General features: G+C 43.0%; 1 non-coding gene across 1 annotated transcript; it reads right to left on the minus strand.

Annotated features, from left to right (window-relative positions):
* Positions 1 to 2,302: 2,302 nt before the first annotated feature.
* Positions 2,303 to 2,375, minus strand: trnat-ugu (transfer RNA threonine (anticodon UGU)). Its single transcript has one exon. It is a non-coding gene; the product is annotated as a tRNA-Thr (tRNA).
* Between the last annotated feature and the right edge of the window lie 16,202 nt (positions 2,376 to 18,577).

An 18,577-nucleotide genomic window follows, 5' to 3' on the forward strand; every position in this document is an offset into this window, starting at 1 on the left:
GTGGATGCAGTCCACTCGTTCCCTTTATCTAATTCATGAATATAGATTGTAAATAACTTAGGCCCAAGCACCGATCCTTGCGACACCTCACTAATTACAGACTGCCAACCTGAGAATGACCCGTTATCCTTGCTCTCTTCTTTCTCTCCGTTAACCAATCTTCTATCCATGCTAATATATTACCCCCAACCCCATGCGCCCTTACCGAATGGAACAATCTTTTATGTGGCAACTTATCGAATGCCTTTTGAAAATCCATGTAAACTACAGCCACTGGTTCCCCTTGATCTACCCTGCTGGTTACATCCTCAAACAACTCCAATAAATTTGTCAAACAAGGGGCTCCAGTCCCACTCGACTTTCTTGATACTTCATTCCCTTTGATCTGGATTGGCGAATCGCTCTTAAAGAGGAGGCTGATCGCCAGCTCAGGGGATTCATAGAGAAGAAATGAAAACATGGCCAGATCAAAGTGAATCTGCTGTGCTCCCATTCCAATCACTGCACTCAAACCCCATTCAGTCTCACTGCCCGTCTGGACATTATAATCTCCAGGCAGTAAAGATCACCTCACCGTATTGAAACACCTCTTGATGAAACTCTTTGAACGGGATCCAATGTCCGCGGAAACCTCGCTTACACACTGAAATCCCCCAGGATAATGTGACACTTCAGCCAGTTTCTTTGTTTGAACACAGAGACGGATGGAGTGCGGGCGGGGTCGCAACATGTGAGGAAATCACGTTCGATACAGACAGAGGGGGAGAGAAACGGGATAAATTAGAAAATGAGAAGTCGGTGTAATTAAACTGAGTTTTCAGTCCTGAGAAGTATCGGCGGAAGGGAAGAGTGATGGAACGAGGAAAAGCAATATAAACTAAAGGGTCCAATTCTAATAGGGGTGCAGGAACAGAGAGATCTGCGGGTCTATGTACACAAATCATTGAAGATGGTAGGGCAGGTTGAGAAAGCGGTTAAGAAAGCATACGGGAACCTGGGCTTTATAAATAGATGCAGAGAGTTCAAAAGCAGGGAGGTTATGTTGAACCTTTCTAAAGGAGCGGTTGAGCCACAACTAGAGTATTGTTTCTAGTTCTGGGCACCGCACATTCGGAAGGATGTGAAGGCCTTTGAGAGGGTGCAGAAGAGATTTCCTGGAATGATTCCAGGGATGAGGGAATTCAGTTCCGTGCATAGACTGGACAAGCTGGGGTTGTTCTGCAAAGAGCCAGAAGTTTGAGAGGAGATTTGATCGAGGTATTCAACGTCATGAAGGGTATGGACAGAGTAGATAGAGAGAAACTGTTCCAATTGGCGGAGGGGTCAAGTACCAGAGGACATAGATTTAAGGTCATGTGCAAAAGAACCAAAGGCGACACGAGAAAAAAGTTTTTGACACAGCGATGGTTGTGATCTGGAATGCAGTGCCTGAGGGGGTGGTGGAGGCAGATTCACTCGTGGCTTTCAAAAGCGAATTGGATCAGTACTTGAAGGGAAAATAATGCAGAGCTTCGAGTACAGAGGGGGGAAATGGGATCAGCTGGATTGCACTTGCAGAGAGCCGGCACGGAGTCGACGGGCCGAATGGCCTCCTTCTGCGGTTAATTCACTCCCTGCAGTTTGAAACACTCCGTTTTTCTTATATTGAGAAGAATATTGTTACTCTACCTGAAAAAAACAATTTGTAATTTCACTTCCTGTCCGGTCTCGAGAATGAGGGGATGAAACTTTTGAAATTGTCGAATGTTTTCCTATTGAAGTGAAGTGAACCGTGTAAATCCGGTTAAACCGGCGGGTCGGAAATCCCTTAGATTTAGAATCCAGCTCTTCAACCTCGTCGCTAAAACAGCTCTGGTTTAAGAATTAAAGTCGTTGACCAGAAGCGGTCCCGCGGTGTTGGTCTGTGTTTAATCGCCACCATGAATGATTAGCTCTACCCGAGAATCAGTTTGTCCAACGTCCTCACAGAAAGATTCGTTCCCTCCTCTCTAATTGATTGGGGAAAATACAGAATATCAGCGAACAGCTGAATTTTTATTCCGCAATTGATTTTTATTATTTAATGGAAATATAAAGGAGCAGGGGGCACTTTAACCTCACGGAGATGATTCGATGCAATTGGAAACCCGTGGATGGGAATCTGTGGAACTAATTTAACTCGGCAGTCAACACAGAGAGGCTGGGAAGCAAAACGAAGGTCTTCTGGAGGCTGCCAATGAGGAGGAGGAAACATTGCTCTCACTGCTCTCTGAAGCACAACGGGTGGAAAAATGGGAGCAAAGAAACAAACAACATGAACTAAAGGCACCGCTGGGATTTGAACCCAGGATCCCCTGTTTACAAGACAGGTGCTTTAACCACTGAGCCACGGCGCCCACATTGGTGCCAACTTTTCCAAAAACGTTATGGTATTGATACCTTTGCCAAGCGACTTTGTTGAGCCTTCCCCTTCAGTGCGTCTGCGTAACAACCTCTATCTTTTGTTCAACGGTCTCAGCCTGAGAAACCATGGATATCAGTCATGACCTTCTCTTCCTTGTCCCCTGTCAGCACATCTTATATCTCGCCCTATTCATCCTGTTTTATTCCCACACTCTCTCCACACTATCTGGTCTTACCCAATTGCATTTATGATCTCTTCCCACGAAATGTTGGTGAGCACTGTATGTGATACACCCGGCCCTGACCTCCTCCTGTGGGTGACCTCCGACAACTACTGCACAATAGTTTAACGTGTGTTTGTTTTACATTATGAAATGTGTATTAGCGCTAGTCTACCCGGTGTAACTATTCTCACACAAACGGCAATTTTGCTTCAGATCATTTCAATTTTAGAAAGTCTTACTGGATAAGACAAGTTGGACATTCAAAATTTGGTGAAGAGACGTTGATATTGTTTACTTGAAATAATTAGTGTACAACTCGATGATGCTGTACATCGGAATAGAAAGCGAGATTGAATGTACAGGAACCGTCTGAAAGGATGGCTGATCGGCTGTGGGTGGCAGCGAAGTTTTACATGGCTGCATGGTCAATTGCCAGCGTTTCGTTGAACTTCGGGTCTTATTTTCACTTTGAGGTTTTCACTGATTGATAAATGAGAAGTCCGGAGATCGAATCCCAGTTAAGTCCCACTACGCTTCCATTTTAAGTTAAAAATCTCCAATTGGCGTCTCAGATTTTTTCATAGCTGCAGACGGCAGGTACGTCTTTTTCCAAGAAAGATGGCAGTGATGGATAGAAGGAAGGAAGATGGGAGGGAGCAGAAATAAACTCGACTGAAAAGGAACAAAAGACTGAGCCTGAGAGTGAGATGGCAGGACAGAAGCTGAGAGGCTGAAGTCTGTGACTTTTCTCAGTCACTTCTTGCTGGCTCGTACTTTATTTACCTTCATTGTCCAATCGTAATTGGCTGCGACACGATTAATGGTGCAAATACAGCGAATTGGCGATCGCCGTTGACGGCAACAGTGGGCTGATCGACGAAAACAACTTTTATCGTTTAATCGAGCCTTTCGGAGGAGCGGCGGAAATGTTCCAGAAATTCGTGGGCAAATCACAAATTCCCGTATCGCACTTTCTGCAACATTTACCTATCGATAATGGCGCACGCTGTGAATTCATCATTGTGGCTCGAGGTCCCAGCAATTGCAGGATTAGAATGATAATGAAATAATTCTGGTCCGATAACAGTGAGACCTTGTTCAGCTCCGGGTTCCAACAGCCTTCTCTGTCCCTGCTCTGTCCACTTATCCCAGTTATCCACAAAGAAAATGTGACCGGTCCAGTATTGTAAAAAACTGGTGAAAGAGAAAATCTGTCTTCTTCACCCGGAGAGAACAAGCGTCGAACAGGGAACCAAAGCAAATAGCGGCAGGGAACAGGCCTGGAGATCTCAGTGAATCATCCGTCGGTGATATTAACCTCTCGATCAGGTCAATAAACACCAGACAGTTGTTTCTATCTCTCTGCCTGGTGCTGAATCCAGATATAAAAGGTGGTCCCTGGGGCAATTGGTGAAAGCAGAGGGAAACCAATCAGGGAGAAAACAGTGTCGGGGACCGAGACCAGACCGGGATCCTGAGCCACACGGGCTGGATCCAATCACTGAGCAGCTCATCGATTCAACCACCTTCGCGCTTCCCCCTCGGATCAGTTTCACCAAAACCGCTTCCTGTTTCTTGGTGAAATTCAAACTGATCGAGCGGATCAAAAATAAAAATCGAACTCATATTTCTCCAGTGGCGCAGTCGGCAAGATCTGGTTCCAGATCCTATTCCTGATTCTTCGAACACTAATCCCTGACTCACCAGCACGGGACGCAAAGACAATTCTGATTGAACAGCAAAAACTGACGGTTTTCAATAAAGACCCGAGGACGAGATTTACTGCAGCGCTCACTGAAACCTCTGAGGGGAAACAACGTGGGATTTGAAGGATTCCTCAAAATATTAAGGTACCTGATTTCAGTGAACACTCGGGAATGTGCTCCCAATATTTCTGAGTGACTTGGATGAAGGAATAGGGAGTTGTATATCCAAGTTTGCAAATGACAGTAAGATCGGAGGCACAGTTACCTGTGTGGGTGGGATCAGGAAGTTACAAAGGGACAGAGACAGATTAAGTGACTCGCAAAACTGTGTTAAATGGAGGTCAATGTGGGGAAGTGTGAGGTAATTCACTTTGGATCCAATCAATCGGAAAATGTTCTCAATGTCGAGAGATTAGGAACAGTGGAGGAGCAAAGGGATTTGTGTGTCCATGTACACAAATCACTAAAAGCGATTGGACAATAAAAAAGGTCATCAAAAAGGTCAAAGGGATGTTGACCTTTATTTTAAGGGGACTGGAATATAAAGAGGAGGAAGTTATGCTTCAGTACATCTGTAGAACTGCGTTCAGTTCTGGGCACCGCCCCTCAGGAAGGATATATCGGCCTTGGAGGGGGTGCAGCGCAGATTACCAGAATCATAACTGGTCTTAAACGTTTAAATTATGAAGACATGTTGCATAAACTCGGATTCTGTCGCCTTCAGTTTGAATGGTTGATCTGATTGAGGTATTTAAAATGATAAAACGATTCGGAAGAGTAGATACAGAGAAGCTATTTCCTCTGGTGGTGGGGGTGGGGCGGGGCATAAAATTAGAGCTCGGATTTTCACTGGTGAAATCAGGAAGCACTTTATTACGTTGCACATACAGACAATAATGCAGTTTCTGACCTCATACATTCTGCAAGGTCTTACTTGATAACGCAAGTCGCACATTGAAAACGATTTTGGTAAAGAAGGCCTGATAGCGTCGGCTTGAAATAGATAATGTACAACATGGACTTGGATGGACGTGGCAGAATTTCAAAGTTTGCAGAGGACGAGACAGAGAAAAGATAAATATGTACAGACTTGGTACAAATCTAATAACTGGGCTGATTGAAGATTGTTGAAAAGGTTTGAAATTAGATTTCTTCTTGATGGATAAAGTTAACCCTTTATGTTCCACCTCCCCTATCATTTGCTATTCCCGCCAATCTTTCATTCGCTGCAAACCACAGAGGCAGCAAGGAAGGACAGAACAATCTCTCTCCGAACCTTCCTCTCTACTCGAACTTTATCCCATGAGATGAGGTGAAAAAATCCAATTATTCCTCTCCATTGAAACAAAATATAAACAATCCAGGGACACAGACTTAAAACACCGGTGTCGGATAGATAATAATAACATTCAAGCCCATTTTGATTGTTCAAAACTTACGTAGGGCTGCCTCAAATGTTCAATACAATAACGACGGGGATGGGATTCGGACCCTGACGTACAGAAACAATTGATTAGCCGACCATTTCTGTATCCAAACAGTAGAAATAAAGTCACTTTTACACTATTTCCTGCCCGTGCACCCAGATCGACAATGTTGAAAATGTCGGGTCCACTTCTGTAAGCAAAGGAATTTACGTATTTCCGTTCCATTCGGTCAGTTACTGTCAGAAACGGTCGGGTGTTCAACAGTTCCGGCGCCCGTTGGAAAAAATGCAAAAACGACCGCGGTAGGACTTCAACCTGCAATTTTCTGATAACATCGCGTTTAATACCGAAGTCAGACGCCTTATCCATTAGGCCACGCGGCCGGGGCTGTAAACTTTCTGCAAAAGATCTTAAACGAGGGGCAAGGGTGGTTAAGACTCTGCTTGGATCTTTCTCTTACTTTCATTTTGTTGATGTTGTTCATTCATTGTTTTCTTTCTTGTAGCAAGTTGGCTTTGCTGTTTCCGACCAATCAGGAAACTGACAACCGAACTCCCGCTGGGTCTCCGAGAAACCTACAATCAGAATTAGCAATGTTCAAATCTTTGATCATAGTGTTCAGCCTCCAAAGCGAATCTCTTTCGCACTCAGCCTGAAAAATAGAGAGAGGGGAAATAAAATAAAAGACAAATCGGTAAACTAAAATTGTACACGGAGAACAACACCGAGCGGAGAATGTGAACAGAATTTACTATCCAACCCGACGGGCCAAGTGGCCTCATCCTGTCCTGTAAAATACGAACAATCCCCAATTCTGCTGGGTGTGATTATTATTTTCTGATTTTCTTTTTTTTGGTAAATATAAACGCGGACGGGGTCCCGCACCACGGGGTAAACGGGTCAGATCCAGACCTGGCGCTCAGTGTTAATGTTAATATTGAGCACGGGATTCTATCCGTGTCATAATAAAATCGCGGGTTTCTTGCTTTATATTCGACACATCCCCTTGCTGTTTGTTTAATCAGGGCAGGGAATGCTTTGCTGGTTTAGTGATCTTCATTTTGCCGGAAATTAGTAAACTCGTCTCAATACATGAGATTTCCAGTTTCTATTTCGCTAAATGGAGTTGAGGTGCAGATCAGCGATGAGCTGCTGTGACTCCGCCGCGCCGGTTTAACCGGAATTAGACGTTTCAGTGAAGTGAAGTAAACCGTCTCAATCCGGTTTATTTCTTTATTTATAACATTGTTCATTTTGAGTGACAGTTTGATCGAAAATTCATTAAGAGTTCAGTTGTCAGTTTTCTGATCAGTGGGAATCTGAAGAAGATAAAAATATGGAAAGAAAAACATTACAAAGGTCAAAACTCGAATTGACACAATCACCTTCTCTTCACCTTTAAGGACAATTAGTTCTCCCTGCTACCCCGTTCAATATTCATTTCCCCACACGCGTCATTACAATACATTATCTGGTCATTGTCACATCACTGTGCTTGGGATCTTGCTGTGCGAAAATTGACTGCCTCGTTTCCTACATGTCAGCAGTGACGACACTACCAAAAGTGCTTCATTGTCTGAAAAGCGCTTTGGGACGTCCTGGGGTGTGAAGGGCGCGATCAAAAAACATTCTTTCTTTCGGTGGCCCCATGTGCCGGGTCCCATATCGGAATCCTGTCCACCTGCGCACGCAGGAATCATTGGGCGGTAATTTGGACAGGTGGTCCAGTTATGACACAATGTTTTCACTGCTGTGAACTGGGTTCAATTCCACGTTAAAAAATACTTTTTACAAAAGAGCTGAGAAGCCAATAATATTAAAGATAACTAATCAAAGTCTAAAAACAATTATTAAAGCCCTGCTCAGAGTGTGAATTTCAAAGATTCGATGATACTGAGGGTGGAACTCCCGATTCGTGTATAGTTTTAATTTAAAATGTTTATTTATTTATTTGAATTGATTTCATACCGAAATCGTAAACAGTCTATTCCGATCCTTGTTTTGCCGAATCAGTATTTACAATCTTATTACACGAGCTGAATAATCTGGAACAAAACCAGTCAGAAAAATGCACCAGACGACTTCAAATGTACACCCTGTGATAAGGACAATATTACAGCCGAAGGACACATTGAAACGGTGAACGTCTCAGACTGTAAATCTGACGGACAAGTCAATTAATTTTCCGTTTACGGCCCTGGGTGGGCTCAAAACCACCAACTTTTCAGTTAATAGCCGAACGAATTGATTGATTGCGCCACAAAGACGGTGAAATAATTGAGATACTAAACCATTAATTGACCGAGAAAATGATGCGACCGCAGTAACAGCGGTCTGTAATGATTCACCATCTTATTTGAAAATACCAAAATTAACTGACATTTCTTTTGCTCTGCGTTTCGTTTAATGGCTTTGCATTACGTTGTTTCTGTGCAAATGGAATAACATTTCAGATTTGAAGTTTTGCGTTTGTCCGACATTGATCCCGAGGATCTGGCGTGGCCGGTGAAGAAGTCAGTGACTGAACCCCAATGACTAACACTGACCCCTCTCTACACTCAATATCAGTCGTCAGCGGCTTATGGCCTTACCAGCGTTTTATACAGTTCCTTCATTACATCACTGATTTTGCATTCAAAACATCGGCGAATAGCGGAGAGCATTTCGTATAACTTCTTCACAACCTTATCTACCTGTACTGCCACCTTCAGGGACCTGTGAACATGCACTCCAAGGTCTCTCACTTCCTCTGCCCCTCTCAATATATTCCCGTTTACTGCGTATTCCATTTTACTGTTTGCCCTCTCTAAGTGCGTTACCTCACACTTCTCCGGGTTGAACTCCATTTGCCACTTTTCCGCCCACTCCACCAACCCATTGATATCTTCTTGGAGTCTACAGCTATCCTCTTCACTATCAACGACACGGCCAATTTTTTGTCGTCTGCAAATTTGTCCCCGACATTCAAGTCCAATTCATTAATGTATACCACAAACAGCAATGGACCCGACATTGAGCCCCGTGGCACACCATTGGAAACGGATTTCCATTCGCAAAGACATCCATCGACTTTTACCCTTTCTTTCCTGTTACTGAGCCAATTTTGGATCCAATTCGCCTCATTTCCCTGTATCCCATGGACCTTTACCTTTCTGACCAGTCTGCCATGTGGGACCTTGTCAAAAGCCTTACTAAAATCCATGCAGACAACATCCACTGCACTTCCCTCATCAATCCTCATTCTCACTTCCTCAAAGAATTCAATCAGATTTGTGAGGCTTGACCTTCCCAGAGCAAATCCATGCTGACCATCCTTGATTAAACCATGCCTTTCCAAATGAGAGTTTATCCTATCGCTCAGTATTGATTCTAACAGTTTGCCCACCACCGAGGTACGATTGACTCGCCTATAATGTTTCGGCCTTTCCTTCGTACCCTTTAGAAACAATGGTACTATGTTTGCAGATTTCCAGTCCTCCGCTACCTCCACTGTATCTAGTGAGGATTGGAAAATGATCCGCAGAGCATCCGCTACTTCCTCCCTGGCTTCCTACAATTGCCTCGGAAACAATCCATCCGGCCCTTGTGACTTATCAACTTTCAAGCATTCCAGTCCCTCTTGTTCTGCCTCTCTCGTTATATTTATCTTATCCAATATTACAGGAAGGACATAAATGCTCTGGAGAGAGTGCAGAGAATATTTACAAGTATGTTGCCACGGCATGAAAATTGCAGCTACGAGGAGAGATTGGATAGGCTGGGGTTGCTTTCCTTGGAGTAGAGGAGGCTGAGGGGCGACTTGATTGAGGTGTACAATAATATGAGGGGCCCCGTTCGAGTGGATAGGAAGTATCTGTTTCTCCGAGCAGAGAGTTCAAGAACGAGAGGACATCGATTTAAGCTGATTGGCAGAAGGATTAGAGGGGACATGAGGAAAAACTTTTTTACCCCAGAGGGTGGTGGGTGCATGGAATTCACTGCCCGAATTGGTGGTAGAGGCAGGGACCCTCAACTCTTTTTAAAAATACCTGGACCTGCAACTGAAGTGATGTAAGCTGCAGGGCTACGGACCGGGTGCTGGAAGGTAGGATTTGAATGGGCACCTGGTTGTCCTTCGAGCCGGCGCGGCCACGATGGGCCGAATGGTCCCCATCTGTGCTGTTTCTTTTTTATTGTTCTATGGTTCTATGGAAAGAATGCAGGATTGGATATCGATATTTTCAGATGAGGATAAATGATGAGGCACAGTAAGTAGTGTAGACGGGAGCAGCAAATTGCAAAGGGACATAGACAGATTAAGTGAGTGGACAAGATTAAGACAAATGGAGTTCAAGTGGGCAAGTGTGAGGTCACCCATTTTGGACACAAGAAATATAAATCAGACTAATTTCTAAATGGGGAGAAGCTCGGGACTATCGAGGAGCAAAGAGATTTCAGAGTCCATGTTCACAAATCATTTAAAGTCGGTAGACAGGTAAAAACAGCAATCAAAAAGCCTAATTGAATGTTAATATTGACCTTTATCTCAAGGGGGTTCGAGTACAAAAGTGACGATTCAATTGCACTATGCCTTGGTCAGACCCCATCTGGAGTTTTGCGTTCTGCTTTGGATCCCGAACCTCAGAAGGATACATTGGCCTTGGGGTGTGTTTAGCGCAGATTCAGCAGATTGATACAAAGGCTAAACGGGTCAAATTATGAGGAGACATTACACAAACTAGGCTTATTTTCCCTGGAACATAGAAGGTTGAGGGATGATTTGTTTGAGATTTTTGGATTTTTAAATGAATTGATAGGGTAGATAGAGATAAACATTTTTTCGCTGTTGGGAGATTCTAGGACAACGTGACATAACCTTAAAATCAGAGCCAGGCCGCTCAGGAGAGAAGTTAGGAAAGACTTTGTCTTCGAACAAAGGGCGGTAGAACTGTGGAACTCTCTCCCACAAGAAGTAGTAGGTGCGAGCTCAATTAATAATTTTAAATCTGAGATCGATAGATTTTTGCTGACCAAGGTTAATAAGGGATATGGAGCCAAGGCGGGTGCATGCAACAAATTATACAGATCAGCCATGATCTCATTGAATGGCGGAACAGGCTCGAGGGGCTGAATGGCCTACTCCGCTTCCACATTCCTTTGTTTGATCGCAATAAACTGTTTAAAATTTCCGCATGAAATCAATTCAATTCAGTTTCCTAGAAGTAAAGGGAATTAGGGGTTACGGGGAGCGGGCAGGAAATTGGACACGAATTTAGATTTGAGGTTAGGATCAGATCAGCCATGATCTTATTGAATGGCGGAGCAGGCTCGAGGGGCCGATTGGCCTGCTCCTTCTCCTTTTGCTTATGTTCTTATGTAATAAATAAAGAATAAAAATGCTCATTTTTGTAAAACTGTGGAAGAATTGTGAGTTCAATTCTCAGTGACATTGCATCACAGAAAACCACCAAACACTGCAAAAATTATTACTTATTCAAAATTTAATTGGTTACTTTAAATTGATTCGGTTCTCAAAAGGATAATCTTCCATGTGGGAATCGAGCCCGGGTTGCGGGCGCAGAATTCTAGCCCTAACACCACCACGGACCTGCTTGGATGGTGGGTTAAGGCTTTCCTGAATCAACAAGCGACAGGGCTCCAACCTGCAATCCGGGCCACGGCTCCACCGAAAGGAAGACTTGCATAAAATAGCGCCTTTCACCTCCGCAGGACGTCCCAAAGCACTTTTCAGTCAATTAAGTGTTTTTTGAAGTTTAGTCACCGTTGAAATGTGGGAAATGCGACAGTCAATATACGCACAGCACGATCCAAAAAAGCAGCTAGGTGATAATGACCAGATAATCCGTTTTGGTGATGTTGGTGTGGGGATAAATATTGGACAGGACACTGGGGAGAAATAATGGTCCTTAAAACTGGAGACAAGGTGATTGTTTTAATTCGAGTTTTGGTGTCATTTTGTCGCTTTCCTTATTGTTTCCCTTCATCAGCTTCCAAGTTATCGGAAAACTGACAACTGAAATCTCAATTAGTTTCAATCTGTCACTCAAAATAAACACTGTTAGAAATGAAGGGATAAAGTGGATTCAGAAGGCTCACTTCACTTCATTAACCGTATAAATCGGGTCAAACCAGTGCTTAGGTTCCCATTCGATTTAGAATCCAGCTCTTTACCCTCGTTGCTAAAACAGTTCAGGTTTATGGATTGTCGCCATGAACGAGAAGCGCTCCTGTGGTGCTTGTCTGTGTTTAATCTCAACCCTGAATGATTAGCTCCAAACTAGAATCAGTTTGTCATCTAGAGAAAAGTTTCAGCAGCTACCGAGCGGGAAGCAGATGCTGAGGCAGAAAATGCAACTTACCCCGGGAGGCGGGTTCAACCTCCTCACAGAAAGATTCGCTCCCTCCTGTCTCCCTCACTGGGGAAAACTGAACCACATGGAACAGCTGAATTTTTATACCAGGATTGATTCATATTTTTGTCACGGAAATGTAAAGGAGCAGTGGGAACATTTTCCTCACAAAGGTGCAACTTTAGAATTGAACACGTGGATGGGAATCACTCGAACTAATTTGACAGGGAGAGGAGCACCTGGATGAAGAGAGGGAATGCAAGGTGCGCAGAGGACTGGGAGAGACGAACAGCAGTAGAGTTAAGAGTAGTTCAAAAGTAGGAGGGGTCAGACGGGGGAAGCGGGGGTGGGGGGGGAGGGTGCGGAAAACGTATTTAAGAGTTCAAAGATAGAATCGATTCGGATCGAACTAAGGAACAAGAGAGGATCTATTACGCTGCGAAGTGGATATTAGAGCCCAGCAAATAGTGGGAAGGAGACAGAGGAGCAAATTTAAAGACTGATTGTAGAAACGTTCAAGAACTTTAGAGTCGTGATAATGTGCAGACTTCAATTAGTCTAATATAACCAAAGAGTGTAAAGGAAAAGAAGGTGAGGAGTTCCTGAAAGGTGTACAAGAGAACTTCAATTATCAGTAGGTTTCCAGCCCAAAGAGGAAGAAAACAGGGGTGGATTATCATATTCATTATATCACTGTGTATTGGTTATCATTTTCAATTCAACAGTTCAATGTAATATTGTTACTTTGTGTCTCACTTATCATATCCAATTTAACAATAACTTAATTTCTCTTCCATTGATTATCATATCCAATTTAACATTAACTTGATTTCTCTTCTATTGATTATAATTTCCAATTTAACATTAAATTGATTTCCCTTCTATTGATTATCATTTCCAAATTTAACAATAACTTGATTTCCCTTCTATTGATTATCATTTCCAATTTAACAATAGCTTGATTTCCCTTCTATTGATTATCATTTCCAATTTAACATTAAATTGATTTCCCTTCTATTGATTATCATTTCCAATTTAACAATAACTTGATTTCCCTTCTATTGATTATCATTTCCAATTTAACATTAACTTGATTTCCCTTCTATTGATTATCATATCTAATTTAAAAATAACTTGATTTCCCTTCAGTTGATTATCATTTCCAATTGAACAAAAACTTGATTTCCCTTCTATTGATTATCATTTCCAGTTTAACATTAACTTGATTCCCCGTCTATTGATTATCACATCCAATTTTACAATAACTTGATTCCCCTTCTTTAATTATCATGTCCAAATTAACAATAACTTGATTTCCCCGTTTTCATATCGAGCTTTACGATTAACTGTAACTGCCTTTCTCTGTGTATTTGTTATCATATCCTAATTAGCAGTGAACTGAAAATGTATTCCGCTTTGTACTGTTTATCATATCCAATTTAACAATTAACGAATGCTTTTTTGGCTGTGCATTATCTATTATTGCCTAATTATCTATTAACTGGTTGATGAAGTGTTCTTATTCATAATGTACTGCTCAACTCAATTAAATTTTTAATCTTTGAAAGCCAGTTGTCTTACAGGAACATAGGAATAGGAGTAGGCCATTCAGCCTCTCGAGCCTGTTCCGTCATTCAATGAGATCATGGCTCATGTATATCCTAACTCCATCCACCTACCTTGGACCTATATCCCTCAAGGTTCTTGGCTAACAATAAACTATGGATCTCAGATTTAAAATTAAGAATAGAATTAGCATCTATTGCATTCTGTCTGAGAGAGTTCCACACTTCTACCAACTTTTGCGCCTCAAAACTTCTCTCCTCAATGGCCTGGGACGGATTGCAAGGTTATGTCCCTTTTTCCGAGCCTTCCTCAGAAGCAGAAACAATTTTAGCTCTATGTACCCTCTCAATGCCTTTCAAATTCCTAGAAGTCTCAATCAAACATCTTCTATATTTCTGGGAGGACTAGTCTATTATATGTACTGTCTCATAAATTAAGCCACTGAAACCTGGTAACATTCTGGACAATATGAGCTAACTTCGTTCCAAGGTCAACACATCCTTTCTCGGGTATGTAGTAAGCATACAGTACAAGCAATAACACTTAAACCTGTTCTTTAAAGGCAATATTTATAAGAAACCTGTGAATGGAAACTTGTTACAGTTCTGAGCTCAGTATCTTCGGCCTTTGTGGAACCGAACCCATATTGCACACCGACAGTTTTGTACGTGGTTCTAACTGTGTCTACGTGACAATCCATAAATTCTGCATAACATAATTGTATAAAAGTTAAAATTGCAACTTCAGAAAAGGTGAATTTATGCGTTTATCCCTTAAAATTATTTGTATTTTCCTTACTTAAAAAGCTCATTTTCATGTTGCACGAATTATATCTGCCTTACTTTGTTATCGTGCCTGTTGTTTCGCTATTTATCCAATAATTGCCATTCTAGCAGGTGAAACCATCAATTATAAGTCTGCCTTTGTTTGTGCATCATTCGGATAATGTTCACCCAGGCGTTTTCCTTTGCAGCACAAACTGTTCACCCACTCTTTCATCAAATGCTTCAGTATTGAATGGCAGTCTTTAAATAAACCTCTTATTACTTCATCCTGAAACTGACCATTGCTGCAGGGTAAGTCAGGCCCAATGGAACAGTGCTACTTTAAATTGACTGAGAATTCCCCACTGAACAGGTAAGGGCTAAAGTTGAGCATTTTTACAATATGAAGACAAGTCAATAGCAGAACAACATTAACAGACTTCAGGACAGTCTTAGTAAACTTCGGTACCGCTGGGATCATTTCTTTGGCCCGAACTATTCACGGGAATGCAGGCAGTGACTAGTGGGGTACCGCAGGGATCATTTTTTGGCACGAGCTATTCACGGGTTGGCAGGCAGTGACTAGTGGGGTACCACAGGGATCATTTTTGGCATGAGCTGTTCACGGGGTGGCAGGCAGTGACTTGTCGGGTAACGCAGGGATCAGTGCTTAGGTCCCAGCTATTCACAATATGTATCAATGATTTGGATGAGGGAACCAAATGTAGTATTTCCAAGTTTGCTGACGACAGAAAAATAGGTGGGATCGTGAGTTGTGTGGAGGATGCAATGAGGCTTCAAGGCGGTTTGGACAAGTTGAGTGAGTGGGCAAATACATGGTAGATGCAGTATAATGTGGATAAATGCGAAGTTATCCACTTCGGAAGGAAGCACAGAAAGACAGAGTATTATTTAAATGGTGATAGATTGGGAAACGTTGATGTGCAAAGGCTCCTGGGTGTCCTTGTACACCAATCACTGAAATCAAACATGCAGGTGCAGCAAGCAGTTAGGAAGGCAAATGGTATGTTGGCCTTCATTGCAAGAAGATTTGGCTACAGGAGCAAGGATGTCTTACTGCAGTTATACAGGGCCTTGGTGAGACCACACCTGGAGTGTTGTGCACAGTTACCCTAAGAAAGGATATACTTGTCATAGAGGGAGTGCAGTTCTGTCGTATGAAGAAAGAATGGGTCGACTCGGCCTGTATTCACTTGAGTTTAGAAGAATGTGAGGGGATCTCATTGAAACGTATAAAATTCTAACAGGGCTGGACAGACTGGATGCAGGGAAGAAGTTTCCCCTGTCTGGGGGTTCCAGAACGAGGGGTCTCAGTCTTAAGATACGGGGTAGGTCATTTAGGACTCAGATGAGGAGAAATTTCTTCACTCAGAGGGTGGTGAACCTGTGGAATTCTCTACCACAGGAGGCTGTTGAGGCCAAGTCGCTGAATATATTTAAGAAGGAGCCAAATAGATTTCTTGACACAAAAGGCATCAAGGAGTCTAGGGAGAGAGCGGGAATATGGTATTGAGATAGAGGAAGAGCCATAATCATATTAAATGGCGGAGCAGGCTCGAAGGGCCGAATTGCCTACTCCTGCTCCTATTTTCTATGTTTCTATGTTTAAATCTTTGCTTACACCAGTCTATGTGAAAATTAAAATCTCCCATTATAACAACATAGCTTTCGTTACATGCTTCCCATGTCTCCTTATTGATACATCCCCCATTAAATTACGACTACACAATGATCTGTGGACAATTCCTATCAGAGTCTTTAATGCTTGCTCATAGTCCATCCAATGCCTGATCTATTTAATTTTTGAGGAGTTCACTTGTAAGATAGGCATGGGAGTGTCTTAAGGTGTTGTGTAAACGGACTTCCAGAAGGCATTCGTTAAAGCTCCACACAAAAATTATGCGCAGAAATGAGAGAGTATGGAATTGGAAGTGGCATTTTGATCTGTGTTGGGAATTGTTTGGGAGGTCGGAAATATATTGTGGAGATAAAGTGTTTGTTTTCTGATATTCTAAATATGACAAGTTGTGTTCTCCGGGGATCTCTTCCGGGGAGTCAACTTTTCGACATATTTATTGATGACTTGGATGAAAGAATAGAGGGTTGTATATTTAAGTTTGGAGGTTGCACTAAATTAGGAGGAACAGTAAGTAGTGTAGAGGGAAGCAGAAAGTTGAAAAGGGACAGAGACAGATTAATTGAGTGGGCAAAACTTTAACAGACGGAGTTCAATGTGAAGTCAGTTTGGACCTGGGAAAGGTAACTTAAGAGTATAAATGGAGAGAAACGAGGAACTGAACAGTATACAAACAATTAAAAGCAAGTAGGCAGGTACAAAAAGCAATGAAAAAGACTAATGGAAGAATGACCTTTCTCTCAAGGGCCTGGAATACAAAGGGGAGGAAGTTATGCTTCAGTTGTATAGAGGCTTGGTCAGATCCCATCGAGAGATACTGCGTTCAGTTTTGGGCAATGCAGCTCAGGATGTCCATATTTTTAAAATTCGTTCATGGGATGTGGCCGTCGCTGGCGAGGTCGGCATTTATTGCCCATCTGTAATTGCCCTTGAAAAGGTGGTAGTGAGCCGCTTCTTGAACCGCTGTGGTCCGTGTGGTGAATGTTCTCCCACATTGCTGTTAGGAAGGGAGTTCCTGGATTTTTACCCAGCGACGATGAAAGGAGCGGCAATATGTTTCCAAGTCGCGATGGTGTGTGACTTGGAGCGGAACGTGCAGTTGGTGTTGTTCCCATGTGCCTGCTGCCCTTGCACTTCATGGTGGTAGAGGTCGCGGATTTGGGAGGTGCTGTCGAAGAAGCCTTGGCAAGTTGCTGCAGTGCATCCTGTGGATGGTACACGCTGCAGCCACGGTGCGCTGGTTGTGAAGGGAGTGAATGTTTAGGGTGGTGCACGGAGTGCCAATCAAGTGGGCTGCTTTGTCCTTGATGGTGTCGAGCTCCTTGAGTGTTGTTGGAGCTGCACTCGTCCAGACAAGTGGAGAGTATTCCATCACACTGCTGACTTGTGCCTGGTAGATGCTGGAAAGGATTTGGGGAGTCAGGAGGTGAGTCACTCGCCGCAGAATACCCAGCCTCTGACCTGCTCTTGTAGCCACAGCATTTAAGTGGCTGGTCCAGTTAAGTTTCTGGACAATAGTGACTTCCAGGATGTTGATGGTGGGGGATTCGGCGATGGTAATGGCATTGAATGTCAAGGGGAGGTTGTTAGAATCTCTCTTGTTGGAGATGGTCATTGCCTTTCACTTGCTTGGCACGAATGTTACTTGCCACTTATCAGCCCAAAACTGGATGTTGTCCAAATCTTTCTGCATGCAGGCACGGACCACTGCATTATCTGAGGGTTTGCGAATGGAACTGAACAATCTGCAATCAACAGCGAACTTCCCGATTTCTGACCTTATGATGCAGGGAAGGTCATTGGTGAAGCATCTGAAGATGGCTGGTCCTGGGACACTGCCCTGTGGAACACCTGCAGCAATATCCTGGGGCTGAGATGATTGCCGTCAAACAACACTCAAGATTATTGGCCTTGGAATCTGGCAGAGCAGTTTCACTCGAAGGATACCAAGCTTAGATCCTTAAACAATAACGACAGGTTGCATAAACTAGTCTTATAGTCCATTGAGTGCAGAAGATTGAGTTGTGATCTGATGGAGTTGATTAAAATTTTAAAAATTTTCGATAGGTTCGATACAGGGAAACGATTTCCTCCGTTCCTGAAATCAAGAACGATGAGGCACAATCTTCAAATTACAGCTTGGCCATTTCGGAGGGAAGTCAAGAAGAACAGAAAAATAATCAGAAAAAAATCGATTCTGAGCCGATGAAGATGTGGTGTCTAAATGATTGGAAAAAGAGACTCATTTTAAGGAGTTTTAAACGTGGAAGAGCGACGTGGAGAGAAAGGACGGTTCATGAATGGGATTCCAGAACCTATGGCCTAGACGACTGAATGCTCAGCCCCCATTTGTGGGTCGCCGGGAAGGGGTGGTCCCCAAGATGTCGGAGATGGTTGAACACAGATTTATCAGGGGGCTGTATGGCTTGAACAGTTTACAGAGATAGGGCGGGTGAGGCTATAAAGTGATTTAAACACAAGGATGACAATGTAAAATTTTA

Source organism: Heptranchias perlo, unplaced genomic scaffold (genome assembly GCF_035084215.1).
Source record: "Heptranchias perlo isolate sHepPer1 unplaced genomic scaffold, sHepPer1.hap1 HAP1_SCAFFOLD_54, whole genome shotgun sequence".
NCBI lineage: Eukaryota > Metazoa > Chordata > Chondrichthyes > Hexanchiformes > Hexanchidae > Heptranchias > Heptranchias perlo.